A 23,152-nucleotide genomic window follows, 5' to 3' on the forward strand; every position below is an offset into this window, starting at 1 on the left:
TGAAAATTCAAGGAAATTTCAATAAAATAATAAAAAGATTGGTAATCTGCATAAAGAAAAAGAGTAAGAATGCAGAAGATAGAATATTAATGTTGTCAACCATGATTTGGAAGCTTGGGGAGTGGGGGATAAAAGAAAGAAAGAGAAAATGTTGTATCCCATTTCCTTGAACATTCATGAAATTTCAATAAAATAATGACAAGATTGTTAAATGCATAAAGAAAAAGAGTATGAAGGCAGAAGATAGAATATTATGTTGTCAACCATGATTTGGAAGCTGGGGGGGTGGGGGATGAAAGAAAGAAAGAAAAACTGTTGTATCCCATTTCCTTGAACATTCATGGAAATTTCAATAAAATAATAAAAAGATTGTTCATCTGCATAAAGAAAAAGTGTCAGAATGCAGAAGATAAAATATTAATGTTGTCAACCATGATTTGGAAGCTGGGGGAGGTGGGGGATAAAAGAAAGAAAGAAAAACTGTTGTATCCCATTTCCTTGAACATTCATGGAAATTTCAATAAAATAATAAAAAGATTGTTCATATGCATAAAGAAAAAGTGTAAGAATGCAGAAGATAGACTATTAGTGTTGTGAACCATGATTTGGAAGCTTGGGGGGTGGGGGATAAAAGAAAGAAAGAAAAACTCTTGTGTCACATTTCTATGAACATTCATTGAAATTTCAATAAAATAATAAAGAGATTCTTAATCTGCATAGAGAAAAAGAGTAAGAATGCAGAAGATAGAATATTAATGTTGTCAACCATGATTTTGAAGCTGACGGGGGTGGGGGATAAAAGAAAGAAAGAAACACTGTTGTATCCCATTTCCTTGAACATTCATGGAAAGTTCAATAAGATAATAAAAAGATTGATAATCTGCATAAAGAAAAAGAGTAAGAATGCAGGAGATAGAATGTTAATGTTGTCAACCATGATTTGGAAGCCTGTGGGGGTGGGGGATAAAAGAAAGAAAGAAAAACTTTTTTATCCCATTTCCTTGAACATTCATGGAAATTCCAATACAATAATAAAAAGATTGTTAATCTGCATAAACAAAAAGGGTAAGAATGCAGAAGATAGAATATTAATGTTGTCAACCATGATTTGTAAACTGGGGGGGAGTGGGGGATAAAAGAAAGAAAGAGAAACTGTTGTATACCATTTCCTTGAACATTCATGGAAAGTTCAATAAAATAATAAAAAGATTGGTAATCTGCATAAAGAAAAAGAGTAAGAATGCAGAAGATAGAATATTAATGTTGTCAACCATGATTTGGAAGCTTGGAGCGTGGGGGATAAAAGAAAGAAAGAGAAATTGTTGTATCCCATTTCCTTGAACATTCATGAAATTTCAATAAAATAATGACAAGATTGTGAATCTGCATAAAGAAAAAGAGTACGAAGGAAGAAGATAGAATATTATGTTGTCAACCATGATTTGGAACCTGGGGTCGCTGGAGGATAAAAGAAAGAAAGAAAAACTGCTGTATCCCATTTACTGGAACATTCATGGAAATTTCAATAAAAAAATAAAAAGATTGTTAATCTGCATAAAGAAAAAGAGTAAGAATGCAGAAGATAGAATATTAATGTTGTCAACCATGATTTGTAAACTGGGGGGCAGTGGGGGATAAAAGAAAGAAAGAAAAACAGTTGTATACCATTTCCTTGAACATTCATGGAAAGTTCAATAAAATAATAAAAAGAATGGTAATCTGCATAAAGAAAAAGAATAAGAATGCAGAAGATAGAATATTATGTTGTAAACCATGATTTGGAAGCTGGGGGGGGTGGGGGATGAAAGAAAGAAAGAAAAACTGTTGTATCCCATTTCCTTGAACATTCATGGAAATTTCAATAAAATAATAAATAGATTGTTATTTACATAAAGAAAAAGTGTAAGAATACAGAAGATTGAATATTAATGTTGTCAACCATGATTTGGAAGGTGGGGGGTGGTGGGGGATAAAAGAAGGAAAGAAAAACTGTTGTATACCATTTCCTTGAACATTCATGGAAATTTCTATAAAATAATAAAAAGATTGGTAATCTGCATAAAGAAAAAGAGTAAGAATGCAGAAGATAGAATATTAATGTTGTCAACCATGATTTGGAATCTTGGGGAGTGGGGGATAAAAGAAAGAAAGAGAAAATGTTGTATCCCATTTCCTTGAACATTCATGAAATTTCAATAAAATAATGACAAGATTGTTAAATGCATAAAGAAAAAGAGTATGAAGGCAGAAGATAGAATATTATGTTGTCAACCATGATTTGGTAGTTGGGGGGGGGGATGAAAGAAAGAAAGAAAAACTGTTGTATCCCATTTCCTTGAATATTCATGGAAATTTCAATAAAATAATAAAAAGATTGTTCATCTGCATAAAGAAAAAGTGTAAGAATGCAGAAGATAGACTATTAGTGTTGTGAACCTTGATTTGGAAGCTTGGGGGGTGGGGGATAAAAGAAAGAAAGAAAAACTCTTGTGTCACATTTCTATGAACATTCATTGAAATTTCAATAAAATAATAAAGAGATTCTTAATCTGCATAGAGAAAAAGAGTAAGAATGCAGAAGATAGAATATTAATGTTGTCAACCATGATTTTGAAGCTGACGGGGGTGGGGGATAAAAGAAAGAAAGAAACACTGTTGTATCCCATTTCCTTGAACATTCATGGAAAGTTCAATAAGATAATAAAAAGATTGGTAATCTGCATAAAGAAAAAGAATAAGAATGCAGGAGATAGAATGTTAATGTTGTCAACCATGATTTGGAAGCTGGTGGGGGTGGGGGATAAAAGAAAGAAAGAAAAACTTTTTTATCCCATTTCCTTGAACATTCATGGAAATTTCAATACAATAATAAAAAGATTGTTAATCTGCATAAACAAAAAGTGTAAGAATGCAGAAGATAGAATATTAATGTTGTCAACCATGATTTGTAAACTGGGGGGGAGTGGGGGATAAAAGAAAGAAAGAGAAACTGTTGTATACCATTTCCTTGAACATTCATGGAAAGTTCAATAAAATAATAAAAAGATTGGTAATCTGCATAAAGAAAAAGAGCATGAAGGCAGAAGATAGAATATTATGTTTTCAACCATGATTTGGAAGCTGGGGGGGGGTGGGGGATGAAAGAAAGAAAGAAAAACTGTTGTATCCCATTTCCTTGAACATTCATGGAAATTTCAGTAAAATAATAAAAAGATTGTTATTCTGCATAAAGAAAAAGAGTAAGAATGCAGAAGATAGATTATTAATCTTGTCAACCATGATTTGGAAGCTTGGGGTGGTGGGGGATAAAAGAAAGATAGAGAAATTGCTGTATCGCAATCCCTTGAACATTCATGAAATCTCAATAATATAATGAAAATATTGTTAATCTGCATAAAGATAAAGAGTAAGAAGGCAGAAGATAGAATATTATGTTGTCAACCATGATTTGGACACTGGGGGGGTGGGGGATAATAGAAAGAAAGAAAAACTGTTGTATGCCATTTACTTGAACATTCATGGAAATTTCAATAAAATAATAAAAGATTGTTAATCTGCATAAAGAAAAACAGTAAGAATGCAGAATATAGAATATTAATGTTTTCAATCATGATTTGGAAGCTGAGGGGGTGAGGGATAAAAGAATGAAAGAAAAACTGTTGTATCCCTTTCCTTGAACATTTATGGAAATTACAATAAAACAATAAAAAGATTGTTAATCTGCATAAAGAAAAAGAGTAAGAATGCTGAAGATAGAATATTAATGTTGTCAACCATGATTTGGAAGCTGGGGGCGCTGGAGGATAAAAGAAAGAAAGAAAAACTGTTGTATCCCATTTACTGGAACATTCATGGAAATTTCAATAAAATAAGAAAAAGATTGTTAATCTGCATAAAGTAAAAGTGTAAGAATGCAGAAGATTGAATATTAATGTTGTCAACCATGATTTGTATACTGGGGGGGAGTGGGGGATAAAAGTAAGAAAGAAAAACAGTTGTATACCATTTCCTTGAACATTCATGGAAAGTTCAATAAAATAATAAAAAGATTGGTAATCTGCATAAAGAAAAAGAATAAGAATGCAGAAGATAGAATATTAATGTTGTCAACCATGATTTGGAAGCTTGGAGCGTGGGGGATAAAAGAAAGAAAGAGAAATTGTTGTATCCCATTTCCTTGAACATTCATGGAATTTCAATAAAATAATGACAAGATTGTGAATCTGCATAAAGAAAAAGAGTATGAAGGCAGAAGATACAATATTATGTTGTCAACCATGATTTGGAAGCTGGGGGGGGTGAGGGATGAAAGAAAGAAAGAAAAACTGTTGTATTCCATTTCCTTGAACATTCATGGAAATTTCAATACAATAATAAAAAGATTGTTAATCTGCATAAAGAAAAAGAGTAAGAATGCAGAAGATAGAAAATTAATGTTGTCAGCCATGTTTTGGAACCTGGGGGGTTGTGGGGGATAAAAGAAAGAAAGAAAAACTGTTGTATCCCATTTCCTTGAACATTCATGGAAATTTCAATAAAATAAGAAAAAGATTGTTAATCTGCATAAAGTAAAAGTGTAAGAATGCAGAAGATTGAATATTAATGTTGTCAACCATGATTTGGAAGATGGCGGGGGTGCTGGATAAAAGAAAGAAAGAAAAACTGTTGTATCACATGTCCTTGAACATTGATGGAAATTTCAATAAAATAATAAAAAGATTGTTAATCTGTATAAAGAAAAACTGTAAGAATGCAGAAGATAGAATATTAATGTTTTCAACCATGATTTGGAAGGTGGGGGGTGGTGGGGGATAAAAGAAAGAAAGAAAAACTGTTGTATACCATTTCCTTGAACATTCATGGAAATTTCAATAAAATAATAAAAAGATTGGTAATCTGCATAAAGAAAAAGAGTAAGAATGCAGAAGATAGAATATTAATGTTGTCAACCATGATTTGGAAGCTTGGGGAGTGGGGGATCAAAGAAAGAAAGAGAAAATGTTGTATCCCATTTCCTTGAACATTCATGAAATTTCAATAAAATAATGACAAGATTGTTAAATGCTTAAAGAAAAAGAGTATGAAGGCAGAAGATAGAATATTATGTTGTCAACCATGATTTGGAAGCTGGGTGGGGGTGGGGGATGAAAGAAAGAAAGAAAAACTGTTGTATCCCATTTCCTTGAACATTCATGGAAATTTCAATAAAATAATAAAAAGATTGTTTATCTGCATAAAGAAAAAGTGTAAGAATGCAGAAGATAAAATATTAATGTTGTCAACCATGATTTGGAAGCTGGGGGAGGTGGGGGATAAAAGAAAGAAAGAAAAACTGTTGTATCCCATTTCCTTGAACATTCATGGAAATTTCAATAAAATAATAAAAAGATTGTTCATATGCATAAAGAAAAAGTGTAAGAATGCAGAAGATAGAATATTAGTGTTGTGAACCATGATTTGGAAGCTTGGGGAGTGGGGGATAAAAGAAAGAAAGAAAAACTCTTGTGTCACATTTCTATGAACATTCATTGAAATTTCAATAAAATAATAAAGAGATTCTTAATCTGCATAGAGAAAAAGAGTAAGAATGCAGAAGATAGAATGTTAATGTTGTCAACCATGATTTTGAAGCTGACGGGGGTGGGTGATAAAAGAAAGAAAGAGAAATTGTTGTATCCCATTTCCTTGAACATTCATGAAATTTCAATAAAATAATGACAAGATTGTGAATCTGCATAAAGAAAAAGAGTATGAAGGCAGAAGATAGAATATTATGTTGTCAACCATGATTTGGAAGCTGCGGGGGGGTGGGGGATGAAAGAAAGAAAGAAAAACTGTTGTATCCCATTTCCTAGAACATTCATTGAAATTTCAATAAAATAATAAGTAGATTGTTAATCTGCATAAAGAAAAAGTGTAAGAATGCAGAAGATAGAATATTAATGTTTTCAACCAAGATTTGGAAGCTGGGGGGGAGTGGTGGGTAAAAGAAAGAAAGAAAAACTGTTGTATACCATTTCCTTGAACATTCATGGAAGTTTCAGTAAAATAATAAAAAGATTGTTATTCTGCATAAAGAAAAAGAGTAAGAATGCAGAAGATAGATTATTAATCTTGTCAACCATGATTTGGAAGCTTGGGGTGGTGGGGGATAAAAGAAAGATAGAGAAATTGCTGTATCCCAATCCCTTGAACAACCATGAAATATCAATAATATAATGAAAAGATTGTTAATCTGCATAAACAAAAAGAGTAAGAATGCAGAAGATAGAAAATTAATGTTGTCAGCTATGTTTTGGAAGCTGGGGGGTTGTGGGGGATAAAAGAAAGAAAGAAAAACTGTTGTATCCCATTTCCTTGAACATTCATGGAATTTCAATAAAATAATGACAAGATTGTGAATCTGCATAAAGAAAAAGAGTATGAAGGCAGAAGATACAATATTACGTTGTCAACCATGATTTGGAAGCTGGGGGGGGTGGGGGATGAAAGAAAGAAAGAAAAACTGTTGTATCCCATTTCCTTGAACATTCATGGAAATTTCAATACAATAATAAAAAGATTGTTAATCTGCATAAAGAAAAAGAGTAAGAATGTAGAAGATAGAAAATTAATGTTGTCAGCCATGTTTCGGAAGCTGGGGGTTGTGGGGGATAAAAGAAAGAAAGAAAAACTGTTGTATCCCATTTCCTTGAACATTCATGGAAATTTCAATAAAATGAGAAAAAGATTGTTAATCTGCATAAAGTAAAAGTGTAAGAATGCAGAAGATTGAATATTAATGTTGTCAACCATGATTTGGAAGATGGCGGGGGTGCTGGATAAAAGAAAGAAAGAAAAACTGTTGTATCCCATGTCCTTGAACATAGAAGGAAATTTCAATAAAGTAATAAAAAGATTGTTAATCTGTATAAAGAAAAAGTGTAAGAATGCAGAAGATAGAATATTAATGTTTTCAACCATGATTTGGAAGCTGGGGGGGAGTGGGGGATAAAAGAATGAAAGAAAAAGAGTTCTATACCATTTCCTTGAACATTCATGGAAAGTTCAATAAAATAATAAAAAGATTGGTAATCTGCATAAAGAAAAAGAGTAAGAATGCAGAAGATATAATATTAATGTTGTCAACCATGATTTTGACGCTGGGGGGGTGGGGGATAAAAGAAAGAAAGAAAAACTGTTGCCTCCCATTTCCTTGAACATTCATGGAAATTTCAATAAAACAATAAAAAGATTGCTAATCTGCATAAAGAAAAAGAGTAAGAATGCAGAAGATGGAATATTAATGTTGTCAACCATGATTTGGAAGCCGGGGGGTGGGGGATAAAAAAAGAAAGAAAAACTGTTGTATCCCATTTCCGTGAACACTCATGGAAATTTCAATAAAATAATAAAAAGATTGTTAATCTGCATAAAGAAAAAGTGTAAGAATGCCGAAGATTGAATATTAATGTTGTCAACCATGATTTGGAAGGTGGGGTGTGGTGGGGGATAAAAGAAAGAAAGAAAAACTGTTGTATACCATTTCCTTGAACATTCATGGAAATTTCAATAAAATAATAAAAAGATTGGTAAAATGCATAAAGAAAAAGAGTAAGAATGCAGAACATAGAATATTAATGTTTTCAACCATGATTTGGAAGCTGGGGTCGCTGGAGGATAAAAGAAAGAAAGAAAAACTGCTGTATCCCATTTACTGGAACATTCATGGAAATTTCAATAAAATAATAAAAAGATTATTAATCTGCATAAAGAAAAAGAGTAAGAATGCAGAAGATAGAATATTATTGTAGTCAACCATGATTTGTAAACTGGGGGGGAGTGGGGGATAAAAGTAAGAAAGAAAAACCGTTGTATACCATTTCCTTGAACATTCATGGAAAGTTCAATAAAATAATAAAAAGATTGGTAATCTGCATAAAGAAAAAGAATAAGAATGCAGAAGATAGAATATTAATGTTGTCAACCATGATTTGGAAGCTTGGAGCGTGGGGGATAAAAGAAAGAAAGAGAAATTGTTGTATCCCATTTACTTGAAGATTCATGGAATTTCAATAAAATAATGACAAGATTGTGAATCTGCATAAAGAAAAAGAGTATGAAGGCAGAAGATACAATATTATGTTGTCAACCATGATTTGGAAGCCGGGGGGGGGGTGAGGGATGAAAGAAAGAAAGAAAAACTGTTGTATACCATTTCCTTGAACATTCATGGAAATTTCAATAAAATAATAAAAAGATTGGTAATCTGCATAAAGAAAAAGTGTAAGAATGCAGAAGATAGATTATTAATCTTGTCAACCATGATTTGGAAGCTTGGGGTGGTGGGGGATAAAAGAAAGATAGAGAAATTGCTGTATCCCAATCCCTTGAACATTCATGAAATATCAATAATATAATGAAAAATTGTTAATCTGCATAAAGATAAAGAGTAAGAAGGCAGAAGATAGAATATTATGTTGTCAACCATGATTTGGACACTGGGGGGGTGGGGGATAAAAGAAAGAAAGAAAAACTGTTGTATGCCATTTCCTTGAACATTCATGGAAATTTCAATAAAATAATAAAAGATTGTTAATCTGCATAAAGAAAAACAGTAAGAATGCAGAATATAGAATATTAATGTTTTCAATCATGATTTGGAAGCTGAGGGGGTGAGGGATAAAAGAATGAAAGAAAAACTGTTGTATCCCATTTCCTTGAACATTCATGGAAATTTCAATAAAACAATAAAGAGATTGTTAATCTGCATAAAGAAAAAGAGTAAGAATGCAGAAGATAGAATATTAATGTTGTCAACCATGATTTGGAAGCTGGGGGCGCTAGAGGATAAAAGAAAGAAAGAAAAACTGTTGTATCCCATTTACTGGAACATTCATGGAAATTTCAATAAAATAAGAAAAAGATTGTTAATCTGCATAAAGTAAAAGTGTAAGAATGCAGAAGATTGAATATTAATGTTGTCAACCAAGATTTGGAAGATGGCAGGGGTGCTGGATAAAAGAAAGAAAGAAAAACTGTTGTATCCCATTTCCTTGAACATTCATGGAAATTTCAATAAAATAATAAAAAGATTGTTAATCTGCATAAAGAAAAAGTGTAAGAATGCAGAAGATAGAATATTAATGTTGTCAACCATGATTTGGAAGCTGGGGTCGCTGGAGGATAAAAGAAAGAAAGAAAAACTGCTGTATCCCATTTACTGGAACATTCATGGAAATTTCAATAAAATAATAAAAAGATTGTTAATCTGCATAAAGAAAAAGAGTAAGAATGCAGAAGATAGAATATTAATGTTGTCAACCATGATTTGGAAGCTGGGGTCGCTGGGGGATAAAAGAAAGAAAGAAAAACTGCTGTATCCCATTTACTGGAACATTCATGGAAATTTCAATAAAATAATAAAAATATTGTTAATCTGCATAAAGAAAAAGAGTAAGAATGCAGAAGATAGAATATTAATGTTGTCAACCATGATTTGTAAACTGGGGGGGAGTGGGGGATAAAAGTAAGAAAGAAAAACCGTTGTATACCATTTCCTTGAACATTCATGGAAAGTTCAATAAAATAATAAAAAGATTGGTAATCTGCATAAAGAAAAAGAATAAGAATGCAGAAGATAGAATATTAATGTTGTCAACCATGATTTGGAAGCTTGGAGCGTGGGGTATAAAAGTAAGAAAGAGAAATTGTATCCCATTTCCTTGAACATTCATGGAATTTCAATAAAATAGTGACAAGATTGTGAATCTGCATAAAGAAAAAGAGTATGAAGGCAGAAGATACAATATTATGTTGTCAACCATGATTTGGAAGCTGGGGGGGGTGGGGGATGAAAGAAAGAAAGAAAAACTGTTGTATCCCATTTCCTTGAACATTCATGGAAATTTCAATACAATAATAAAAAGATTGTTAATCTGCATAAAGAAAAAGATTAAGAATGCAGAAGATAGAAAATTAATGTTGTCAGCCTTGTTTTGGAAGCTGGGGGGTTGTGGGGGATAAAAGAAAGAAAGAAAAACTGTTGTATCCCATTTCCTTGAACATTCATGGAAATTTCAATAAAATGAGAAAAAGATTGTTAATCTGCATAAAGTAAAAGTGTAAGAATGCAGAAGATTGAATATTAATGTTGTCAACCATGATTTGGAAGATGGCGGGGGTGCTGGATAAAAGAAAGAAAGAAAAACTGTTGTATCCCATGTCCTTGAACATTGAAGGAAATTTCAATAAAGTAATAAAAAGATTGTTAATCTGTATAAAGAAAAAGTGTAAGAATGCAGAAGATAGAATATTAATGTTTTCAACCATGATTTGGAAGCTGGGGGGGAGTGGGGGATAAAAGAATGAAAGAAAAAGTGTTCTATACCATTTCCTTGAACATTCATGGAAAGTTCAATAAAATAATAAAAAGATTGGTAATCTGCATAAAGAAAAAGATTAAGAATGCAGAAGATAGAATATTAATGTTGTCAACCATGATTTTGACGCTGGGGGGGTGGGAGATAAAAGAAAGAAAGAAAAACTGCTGTATCCCATTTACTGGAACATTCATGGAAATTTCAATAAAATAATAAAAAGATTGATAATCTGCATAAAGAAAAAGAGTAAGAATGCAGAAGATAGAATATTAATGTTGTCAACCATGATTTGTAAACTGGGGGGGAGTGGGGGATAAAAGTAACAAAGAAAAAGAGTTCTATACCATTTCCTTGAACATTCATGGAAAGTTCAATAAAATAATAAAAAGATTGGTAATCTGCATAAAGAAAAAGATTAAGAATGCAGAAGATAGAATATTAATGTTGTCAACCATGATTTTGACGCTGGGGGGGTGGGGGATAAAAGAAAGAAAGAAAAACTGTTGCCTCCCATTTCCTTGAACATTCATGGAAATTTCAATAAAATAATAAAAAGATTGCTAATCTGCATAAAGAAAAAGAGTAAGAATGCTGAAGATGGAATATTAATGTTGTCAACTATGATTTGGAAGCCGGGGGGGTGGGGGATAAAAGAAAGAAAGAAAAACTGTTGTATCCCATTTCCTTGAACACTCATGGAAATTTCAATAAAATAATAAAAAGATTGTTAATCTGCATAAAGAAAAAGTGTAAGAATGCCGAAGATTGAATATTAATGTTGTCAACCATGATTTGGAAGGTGGGGGGTGGTGGGGGATAAAAGAAAGAAAGAAACACTGTTGTATACCATTTCCTTGAACATTCATGGAAATTTCAATAAAATAATAAAAAGATTGGTAATCTGCATAAAGAAAAAGAGTAAGAATGCAGAACATAGAATATTAATGTTGTCAACCATGATTTGGAAGCTTGGGGAGTGGGGGATAAAAGAAAGAAAGAGAAAATATTGTATCCCATTTCCTTGAACATTCATGAAATTTCAATAAAATAATGACAAGATTGTTAAATGCATAAAGAAAAAGAGTATGAAGGCAGAAGATAGAATATTATGTTGTCAACCATGATTTGGAAGCTGGGGGGGTGGGGGATGAAAGAAAGAAAGAAAAACTGTTGTATCCCATTTCCTTGAACATTCATGGAAATTTCAATAAAATAATAAAAAGATTGTTAATATGCATAAAGAAATAGTGTAAGAATGCAGAAGATAGAATATTAATGTTGTCAACCATGATTTGGAAGCTGGGGTCGCTGGAGGATAAAAGAAAGAAAGAAAAACTGCTGTATCCCATTTACTGGAACATTCATGGAAATTTCAATAAAATAATAAAAAGTTTGTTAATCTGCATAAAGAAAAAGTGTAAGAATGCAGAAGATAGAATATTAATGTTGTCAACCATGATTTGGAAGCTGGGGTCGCTGGAGGACAAAAGAAAGAAAGAAAAACTGCTGTATCCCATTTCCTTGAACATTCATGGAAATTTCAATAAAATAATAAAAAGATTGTTAATATGCATAAAGAAATAGTGTAAGAATGCAGAAGATAGAATATTAATGTTGTCAACCATGATTTGGAAGCTGGGGTCGCTGGAGGATAAAAGAAAGAAAGAAAAACAGTTGTATACCATTTCCTTGAACATTCATGGAAAGTTCAATAAAATAATAAAAAGATTGGTAATCTGCATAAAGAAAAACAATAAGAATGCAGAAGATAGAATATTAATGTTGTCAACCATGATTTGGAAGCTTGGAGCGTGGGGGATAAAAGAAAGAAAGAGAAATTGTTGTATCCCATTTCCTTGAACATTCACGGAATTTCAATAAAATAATGACAAGATTGTGAATCTGCATAAAGAAAAAGAGTATGAAGGCAGAAGATACAATATTATGTTGTCAACCATGATTTGGAAGCTGGGGGGGGTGAGGGATGAAAGAAAGAAAGAAAAACTGTTGTATCCCATTTCCTTGAACATTCATGGAAATTTCAATACAATAATAAAAAGATTGTTAATCTGCATAAAGAAAAAGAGTAAGAATGCAGAAGATAGAAAATTAATGTTGTCAGCCATGTTTTGGAAGCTGGGGGGTTGTGGGGGATAAAAGAAAGAAAGAAAAACTGTTGTATCCCATTTCATTGAACATTCATGGAAATTTCAATAAAATAATAAAAAGATTGGTAATCTGCATAAAGAAAAAGAGTAAGAATGCAGAAGATAGAATATTAATGTTGTCAACCATGATTTGGAAGCTTGGGGAGTGGGGGATAAAAGAAAGAAAGAGAAAATGTTGTATCCCATTTCCTTGAACATTCATGAAATTTCAATAAAATAATGACAAGATTGTTAAATGCATAAAGAAAAAGTGTATGAAGGCAGAAGATAGAATATTATGTTGTCAACCATGATTTGGAAGCTGGGGGGGGGTGGGGGATGAAAGAAAAAAAGAAAAACTGTTGTATCCCATTTCTTTGAACATTCATGGAAATTTCAATAAAATAATAAAAAGATTGTTCATCTGCATAAAGAAAAAGTGTAAGAATGCAGAAGATAAAATATTAATGTTGTCAACCACGATTTGGAAGCTGGGGGAGGTGGGGGATAAAAGAAAGAAAGAAAAACTGTTGTATCCCATTTCCTTGAACATTCATGGAAATTTCAATAAAATAATAAAAAGATTGTTCATATGCATAAAGAAAAAGTGTAAGAATGCAGAAGATAGACTATTAGTGTTGTGAACAATGATTTGGAAGCTTGGGGGGTGGGGGATAAAAGAAAGAAAGAAAAACTCTTGTGTCACATTTCTATGAATATTCATTGAAATTTCAATAAAATAATAAAGAGATTCTTAATCTGCATAGAGAAAAAGAGTAAGAATGCAGAAGATAGAATATTAATGTTGTCAACCATGATTTTGAAGCTGACGGGGGTGGGGGATAAAAGAAAGAAAGAAACACTGTTGGATCCCATTTCCTTGAACATTCATGGAAAGTTCAATAAAATAATAAAAAGATTGGTAATCTGCAAAAAGAAAAAGAGTAAGAATGCAGAAGATAGAATATTAATGTTGTCAACCATGATTTGGAAGCTTGGAGCGTGGGGGATAAAAGAAAGAAAGAGAAATTGTTGTATCCCATTTCCTTGAACATTCATGAAATTTCAATAAAATAATGACAAGATTGTGAATCTGCATAAAGAAAAAGAGTATGAAGGCAGAAGATAGAATTTTATGTTGTCAACCATGATTTGGAAGCTGGGGGGGGGTGGGGAATGAAAGAAAGAAAGAAAAACTGTTGTATCCCATTTCCTTGAACATCCATTGAAATTTCAATAAAATAATAAGTAGATTGTTAATCTGCATAAAGAAAAAGTGTAAGAATGCAGAAGATAGAATATTAATGTTTTCAACCAAGATTTGGAAGCTGGGGGGGAGTGGGGGGTAAAAGAAAGAAAGAAAAACTGTTGTATACCATTTCCTTGAACATTCATGGAAATTTCAGTAAAATAATAAAAAGATTGTTATTCTGCATAAAGAAAAAGAGTAAGAATGCAGAAGAGAGATTATTAATCTTGTCAACCATGATTTGGAAGCTTGGGGTGGTGGGGGATAAAAGAAAGATAGAGAAATTGCTGTATCCCAATCCCTTGAACAACCATGAAATATCAATAATATAATGAAAAATTGTTAATCTGCATAAAGATAAAGAGTAAGAAGGCAGAAGATAGAATATTATGTTGTCAACCATGATTTGGAAGCTGGGGGGGGTGGGGGATAAAAGAAAGAAAGAAACACTGTTGTATCCCTTTTCCTTGAACATTCATGGAAAGTTCAATAAGATAATAAAAAGATTGGTAATCTGCATAAAGAAAAAGAGTAAGAATGCAGGAGATAGAATGTTAAAGTTGTCAACCATGATTTGGAAGCTGGTGGGGGTGGGGGATAAAAGAAAGAAAGAAAAACTTTTTTATCCCATTTCCTTGAACATTCATGGAAATTTCAATACAATAATAAAAAGATTGTTAATCTGCATAAACAAAAAGGGTAAGAATGCAGAAGATAGAATATTAATGTTGTCAACCATGATTTGTAAACTGGGGGGGAGTGGGGGATAAAAGAAAGAAAGAGAAACTGTTGTATACCATTTCCTTGAACATTCATGGAAAGTTCAATAAAATAATAAAAAGATTGGTAATCTGCATAAAGAAAAAGAGTAAGAATGCAGAAGATAGAATATTAATGTTGTCAACCATGATTTGGAAGCTTGGTGCGTGGGGGATAAAAGAAAGAAAGAGAAATTGTTGTATCCCATTTCCTTGAACATTCATGAAATTTCAATAAAATAATGACAAGATTGTGAATCTGCATAAAGAAAAAGAGTATGAAGGCAGAAGATAGAATATTATGTTGTCAACCATGATTTGGAAGCTGGGGGGGGTGGGGGATGAAAGAAAGAAAGAAAAACTGTTGTATCCCATTTCCTTGAACATTCATTGAAATTTCAATAAAATAATAAGTAGATTGTTAATCTGCATAAAGAAAAAGTGTAAGAATGCAGAAGATATAATATTAATGTTGTCAACCATGATTTGTAAACTGGGGGGCAGTGGGGGATAAAAGAAAGAAAGAAAAACAGTTGTATACCATTTCCTTGAACATTCATGGAAAGTTCAATAAAATAATAAAAAGAATGGTAATCTGAATAAAGAAAAAGAATAAGAATGCAGAAGATAGAATATTAATGTTGGCAACCATGATTTGGAAGCTGGGGGGGGTGGGGGATGAAAGAAAGAAAGAAACACTGTTGTATCCCATTTCCTTGAACATTCATGGAAATTTCAATAAAATAATAAAAAGATTGTTAATCTGCATAAAGAAAAAGAGTAAGAATGCAGAAGATAGAATATTAATGTTGTCAACCATGATTTGGAAGGTGGGGGCGCTGGAGGATAAAAGAAAGAAAGAAAAACTGTTGTATACCATTTACTGGAATATTCATGGAAATTTCAATAAAATAAGAAAAAGATTGTTAATATGCATAAAGTAAAAGTGTAAGAATGCAGAAGATTGAATATTAATATTGTCAATCATGATTTGGAAGATGTTATGGGTGCTGGATAAAAGAAAGAAAGAAAAACTGTTGTATCCCATTTCCTTGAACATTCATGGAAATTTCAATAAAATAATAAAAAGATTGTTAATCTGCATAAAGGAAAAGTGTAAGAATGCAGAAGATAGAATATTAATGTTGTCAACCATGATTTGGAAGCTGGGGTCGCTGGAGGATAAAAGAAAGAAAGAAAAACTGCTGTATCCCATTTACTGGAACATTCATGGAAATTTCAATAAAATAATAAAAAGATTGTTAATCTGCATAAAGAAAAAGAGTAAGAATGCAGAAGATAGAATATTAATGTTGTCAACCATGATTTGTAAACTGGGGGGCAGTGGGGGATAAAAGAAAGAAAGAAAAACTGTTGTATACCATTTCCTTGCACATTCATGGAAATTTCAATAAAATAATAAAAAGATTGGTAATCTGCATAAAGAAAAAGTCTAAGAATGCCGAAGATTGAATATTAATCTTGTCAAGCATGATTTGGAAGCTGGGGGGGGGTGGGGGATAAAAGAAAGAAAGAAAAACTCTTGTATACCATTTCCTTGAACATTCATGGAAATTTCAATAAAATAATAAAAAGATTGGTAATCTGCATAAAGAAAAAGAGTAAGAATGCAGAAGATAGAATATTAATGTTGTCAACCATGATTTGGAAGCTTGGGGAGTGGGGGATAAAAGAAAGAAAGAGAAAATGTTGTATCCCATTTCCATGAACATTCATGAAATTTCAATAAAATAATGACAAGATTGTTAAATGCATAAAGAAAAAGAGTATGAAGGCAGAAGATAGAATATTATGTTGTCAACCATGTTCGGGAAGCTGGGGGGGTGGGGGATGAAAGAAAGAAAGAAAAACTCTTGTATCCCATTTCCTTGAACATTCATGGAAATTTCAATAAAATAATAAAAAGATTGTTCATCTGCATAAAGAAAAAGTGTAAGAATGCAGAAGATAAAATATTAATGTTGTCAACCATGATTTGGAAGCTGGGGGAGGTGGGGGATAAAAGAAAGAAAGAAAAACTGTTGTATCCCATTTCCTTGAACATTCATGGAAATTTCAATAAAATAATAAAAAGATTGTTCATATGCATAAAGAAAAAGTGTAAGAATGCAGAAGATAGACTATTAGTGTTGTGAACCATGATTTGGAAGCTTGGGGGGTGGGGGATAAAAGAAAGAAAGAAAAACTCTTGTGTCACATTTCTATGAACATTCATTGAAATTTCAATAAAATAATAAAGAGATTCTTAATCTGCATAGAGAAAAAGAGTAAGAATCCAGAAGATAGAATATTAATGTTGTCAACCATGATTTTGAAGCTGACGGGGGTGGGGGATAAAAGAAAGAAATAAACACTGTTGTATCCCATTTCCTTGAACATTCATGGAAAGTTCAATAAAATAATAAAAAGATTGGTAATCTGCATAAAGAAAAAGAGTAAGAATGCAGGAGATAGAATGTTAATGTTGTCAACCATGATTTGGAAGCTTGGTGCGTGGGGGATAAAAGAAAGAAAGAGAAATTGTTGTATCCCATTTCCTTGAACATTCATGAAATTTCAATAAAATAATGACAAGATTGTGAATCTGCATAAAGAAAAAGAGTATGAAGGCAGAAGATAGAATATTATGTTGTCAACCATGATTTGGAAGCTGGGGGGGGTGGGGGATGAAAGAAAGAAAGAAAAACTGTTGTATCCCATTTCCTTGAACATTCATTGAAATTTCAATAAAATAATAAGTAGATTGTTAATCTGCATAAAGAAAAAGTGTAAGAATGCAGAAGATATAATATTAATGTTGTCAACCATGATTTGTAAACTGGGGGGCAGTGGGGGATAAAAGAAAGAAAGAAAAACAGTTGTATACCATTTCCTTGAACATTCATGGAAAGTTCAATAAAATAATAAAAAGAATGGTAATCTGCATAAAGAAAAAGAATAAGAATGCAGAAGATAGAATATTAATGTTGGCAACCATGATTTGGAAGCTGGGGGGGGTGGGGGATGAAAGAAAGAAAGAAACACTGTTGTATCCCATTTCCTTGAACATTCATGGAAATTTCAATAAAATAATAAAAAGATTGTTAATCTGCATAAAGAAAAAGAGTAAGAATGCAGAAGATAGAATATTAATGTTGTCAACCATGATTTGGAAGGTGGGGGCGCTGGAGGATAAAAGAAAGAAAGAAAAACTGTTGTATACCATTTACTGGAATATTCATGGAAATTTCAATAAAATAAGAAAAAGATTGTTAATATGCATAAAGTAAAAGTGTAAGAATGCAGAAGATTGAATATTAATATTGTCAATCTTGATTTGGAAGATGGCATGGGTGCTGGATAAAAGAAAGAAAGAAAAACTGTTGTATCCCATTTCCTTGAACATTCATGGAAATTTCAATAAAATAATAAAAAGATTGTTAATCTGCATAAAGGAAAAGTGTAAGAATGCAGAAGATAGAATATTAATGTTGTCAACCATGATTTGGAAGCTGGGGTCGCTGGAGGATAAAAGAAAGAAAGAAAAACTGCTGTATCCCATTTACTGGAACATTCATGGAAATTTCAATAAAATAATAAAAAGATTGTTAATCTGCATAAAGAAAAAGAGTAAGAATGCAGAAGATAGAATATTAATGTTGTCAACCATGATTTGTAAACTGGGGGGCAGTGGGGGATAAAAGAAAGAAAGAAAAACTGTTGTATACCATTTCCTTGCACATTCATGGAAATTTCAATAAAATAATAAAAAGATTGGTAATCTGCATAAAGAAAAAGTCTAAGAATGCCGAAGATTGAATATTAATCTTGTCAAGCATGATTTGGAAGCTGGGGGGGGGTGGGGGATAAAAGAAAGAAAGAAAAACTCTTGTATACCATTTCCTTGAACATTCATGGAAATTTCAATAAAATAATAAAAAGATTGGTAATCTGCATAAAGAAAAAGAGTAAGAATGCAGAAGATAGAATATTAATGTTGTCAACCATGATTTGGAAGCTTGGGGAGTGGGGGATAAAAGAAAGAAAGAGAAAATGTTGTATCCCATTTCCATGAACATTCATGAAATTTCAATAAAATAATGACAAGATTGTTAAATGCATAAAGAAAAAGAGTATGAAGGCAGAAGATAGAATATTATGTTGTCAACCATGTTCGGGAAGCTGGGGGGGTGGGGGATGAAAGAAAGAAAGAAAAACTCTTGTATCCCATTTCCTTGAACATTCATGGAAATTTCAATAAAATAATAAAAAGATTGTTCATCTGCATAAAGAAAAAGTGTAAGAATGCAGAAGATAAAATATTAATGTTGTCAACCATGATTTGGAAGCTGGGGGAGGTGGGGGATAAAAGAAAGAAAGAAAAACTGTTGTATCCCATTTCCTTGAACATTCATGGAAATTTCAATAAAATAATAAAAAGATTGTTCATATGCATAAAGAAAAAGTGTAAGAATGCAGAAGATAGACTATTAGTGTTGTGAACCATGATTTGGAAGCTTGGGGGGTGGGGGATAAAAGAAAGAAAGAAAAACTCTTGTGTCACATTTCTATGAACATTCATTGAAATTTCAATAAAATAATAAAGAGATTCTTAATCTGCATAGAGAAAAAGAGTAAGAATCCAGAAGATAGAATATTAATGTTGTCAACCATGATTTTGAAGCTGACGGGGGTGGGGGATAAAAGAAAGAAATAAACACTGTTGTATCCCATTTCCTTGAACATTCATGGAAAGTTCAATAAAATAATAAAAAGATTGGTAATCTGCATAAAGAAAAAGAGTAAGAATGCAGGAGATAGAATGTTAATGTTGTCAACCATGATTTGGAAGCTGGCGGGGGTGGGGGATAAAAGAAAGAAAGAAAAACTTTTTTATCCCATTTCCTTGAGCATTCATGGAAATTTCAATACAATACTAAAAAGATTGTTAATCTGCATAAACAAAAAGGGTAAGAATGCAGAAGATAGAATATTAATGTTGTCAACCATGATTTGTAAACTGGGGGGGAGTGGGGGATAAAAGAAAGAAAGAAAAACTGTTGTATTCCATTTCCTTGAACATTCATGGAAATTAAATTAAAATAATAAAAAGATTGTTCATCTGCATAAAGAAAAAGTGTAAGAATGCCGAAGATTGAATATTAGTATTGTCAAACACGATTTGGAAGCTGGGGGTGTGGGGGATAAAAGAAAGAAAGGAAAAATGTTGTATCCCATTTCCTTGGACATTCATGGAAATTTCAATAAAATATTGAATAGATTGTTATTTACATAAAGAAAAAGTGTAAGAATAAAGAAGATTGAATATTAATGTTGTCAACCATGATTTGGAATCTGGGGGGTGGTGGGGGATAAAAGAAAGAAAGAAAAACTGTTGTATACCATTTCCTTGAACATTCATGGAAATTTCAATAAAATAATAAAAAGATTGGTAATCTGCATAAAGAAAAAGTAAGAATTCACAAGATAGAATATTAATGTTGTCAACCATGATTTGGAAGCTTGGGGAGTGGGGGATAAAAGAAAGAAAGAGAAAATGTTGTATCCCATTTCCTTGAACATTCATGAAATTTCAATAAAATAATGACAAGATTGTTAAATGCATAAAGAAAAAGAGTATGAAGGCAGAAGATAGAATATTATGTTGTCAACCATGATTTGGAAGCTGGGGGGTTGGGGGATGAAAGAAAGAAAGAAAAATTGTTGTATCCCATTTCCTTGAACATTCATTGAAATTTCAATGAAATAATAAATAGATTGTTAATCTGCATAAAGAAAAAGTGTAAGAATGTAGAAGATAGAATATTAATCTTGTCAAGCATGATTTGGAAGCTGGGGGGGGTGGGGGATAAAAGAAAGAAAGAAAAACTGTTGTATCCCATTTCCTTGAACATTCATGGAAATTTCAATAAAATAATAAAGAGATTGTTAATCTGCATAAAGAAAAAGAGTAAGAATGCAGAAGATAGAATATTAATGTTGTCAACCATGATTTGGAAGCTGGGGTCGCTGGAGGATAAAAGAAAGAAAGAAAAACTGCTGTATCCCATTTACTGGAACATTCATGGAAATTTCAATAAAAAAATAAAAAGATTGTTAATCTGCATGAAGAAAAAGAGTAAGAATGCAGAAGATAGAATATTAATGTTGTCAACCATGATTTGTAAACTGGGGGGCAGTGGGGGATAAAAGAAAGAAAGAAAAACAGTTGTATACCATTTCCTTGAACATTCATGGAAAGTTCAATAAAATAATAAAAAGAATGGTAATCTGCATAAAGAAAAAGAATAAGAATGCAGAAGATAGAATATTAATGTTGTCAACCATGATTTGGAAGCTTGGAGCGTGGGGGATAAAAGAAAGAAAGAGAAATTGTTGTATCCCATTTCCTTGAACATTCATGGAATTTCAATAAAATAATGACAAGATTGTGAATCTGCATAAAGAAAAAGACTATGAAGGCAGAAGATAGAATATTATGTTGTCAACCATGATTTGGAAGCTGGGGGGGGTGGGGGATGAAAGAAAGAAAGAAAAACTGTTGTATCCCATTTCCTTGAACATTCATGGAAATTTCAATAAAATAATAAATAGATTGTTACTTACATAAAGAAAAAGTGTAAGAATGCCGAAGATTGAATATTAATATTGTCAACCATGATTTGGAATGTGGGGGGTGGTGGGGGATAAAAGAAAGAAAGAAAAACTGTTGTATACCATTTCCTTGCACATTCATGGAAATTTCAATAAAATAATAAAAAGATTGGTAATCTGCATAAAGAAAAAGTGTAAGAATGCCGAAGATTGAATATTAATGTTGTCAACCACGATTTGGAAGCTGGGGGCGTGGGGGATAAAAGAAAGAAAGAAAAAATGTTGTATCCCATTTCCTTGGACATTCATGGAAATTTCAATAAAATAATAAATAGATTGTTATTTACATAAAGAAAAAGTGTAAGAATACAGAAGATTGAATATTAATGTTGTCAACCATGATTTGGAAGGTGGGGGGTGGTGGGGGATAAAAGAAGGAAAGAAAAACTGTTGTATACCATTTCCTTGAACATTCATGGAAATTTCAATAAAATAATAAAAAGATTGGTAATCTGCATAAAGAAAAAGAGTAAGAATGCAGAAGATAGAATATTAATGTTGTCAACCATGATTTGGAAGCTTGGGGAGTGGGGGATAAAAGAAAGAAAGAGAAAATGTTGTATCCCATTTCCTTGAACATTCATGAAATTTCAATAAAATAATGACAAGATTGTTAAATGCATAAAGAAAAAGAGTATGAAGGCAGAAGATAGAATATTATGTTGTCAACCATGATTTGGTAGCTGGGGGGGGGATGAAAGAAAGAAAGAAAAACTGTTGTATCCCATATCCTTGAACATTCATGGAAATTTCAATAAAATAATAAATGGATTGTTATTTACATAAAGAAAAAGTGTAAGAATGCCGAAGATTGAATATTAATGTTGTCAACCACGATTTGGAAGCTGGGGGCGTGGGGGATAAAAGAAAGAAAGAAAAACTGTTGTATGCCATTTCCTTGAACATTCATGGAAATTTCAATAAAATAATAAAAGATTGTTAATCTGCATAAAGAAAAACAGTAAGAATGCAGAATATAGAATATTAATGTTTTCAATCATGATTTGGAAGCTGAGGGGGTGAGGGATAAAAGAATGAAAGAAAAACTGTTGTATCCCATTTCCTTGAACATTCATGGAAATTTCAATAAAACAATAAAGAGATTGTTAATCTGCATAAAGAAAAAGTGTAAGAATGCAGAAGATAGAATATTAATGTTGTCAACCATGATTTGGAAGCTGGGGGCGCTAGAGGATAAAAGAAAGAAAGAAAAACTGTTGTATCCCATTTACTGGAACATTCATGGAAATTTCAATAAAATAAGAAAAAGATTGTTAATCTGCATAAAGTAAAAGTGTAAGAATGCAGAAGATTGAATATTAATGTTGTCAACCAAGATTTGGAAGATGGCAGGGGTGCTGGATAAAAGAAAGAAAGAAAAACTGTTGTATCCCATTTCCTTGAACATTCATGGAAATTTCAATAAAATAATAAAAAGATTGTTAATCTGCATAAAGAAAAAGTGTAAGAATGCAGAAGATAGAATATTAATGTTGTCAACCATGATTTGGAAGCTGGGGTCGCTGGAGGATAAAAGAAAGAAAGAAAAACTGCTGTATCCCATTTACTGGAACATTCATGGAAATTTCAATAAAATAATAAAAAGATTGTTAATCTGCATAAAGAAAAAGAGTAAGAATGCAGAAGATAGAATATTAATGTTGTCAACCATGATTTGGAAGCTGGGGTCGCTGGGGGATAAAAGAAAGAAAGAAAAACTGCTGTATCCCATTTACTGGAACATTCATGGAAATTTCAATAAAATAATAAAAAGATTGTTAATCTGCATAAAGAAAAAGAGTAAGAATGCAGAAGATAGAATATTAATGTTGTCAACCATGATTTGTAAACTGGGGGGGAGTGGGGGATAAAAGTAAGAAAGAAAAACCGTTGTATACCATTTCCTTGAACATTCATGGAAAGTTCAATAAAATAATAAAAAGATTGGTAATCTGCATAAAG

The sequence above is a fragment of the Cynocephalus volans genome, chromosome 4, assembly GCF_027409185.1.
Source record: "Cynocephalus volans isolate mCynVol1 chromosome 4, mCynVol1.pri, whole genome shotgun sequence".
Taxonomy (NCBI): Eukaryota; Metazoa; Chordata; class Mammalia; order Dermoptera; family Cynocephalidae; genus Cynocephalus; species Cynocephalus volans.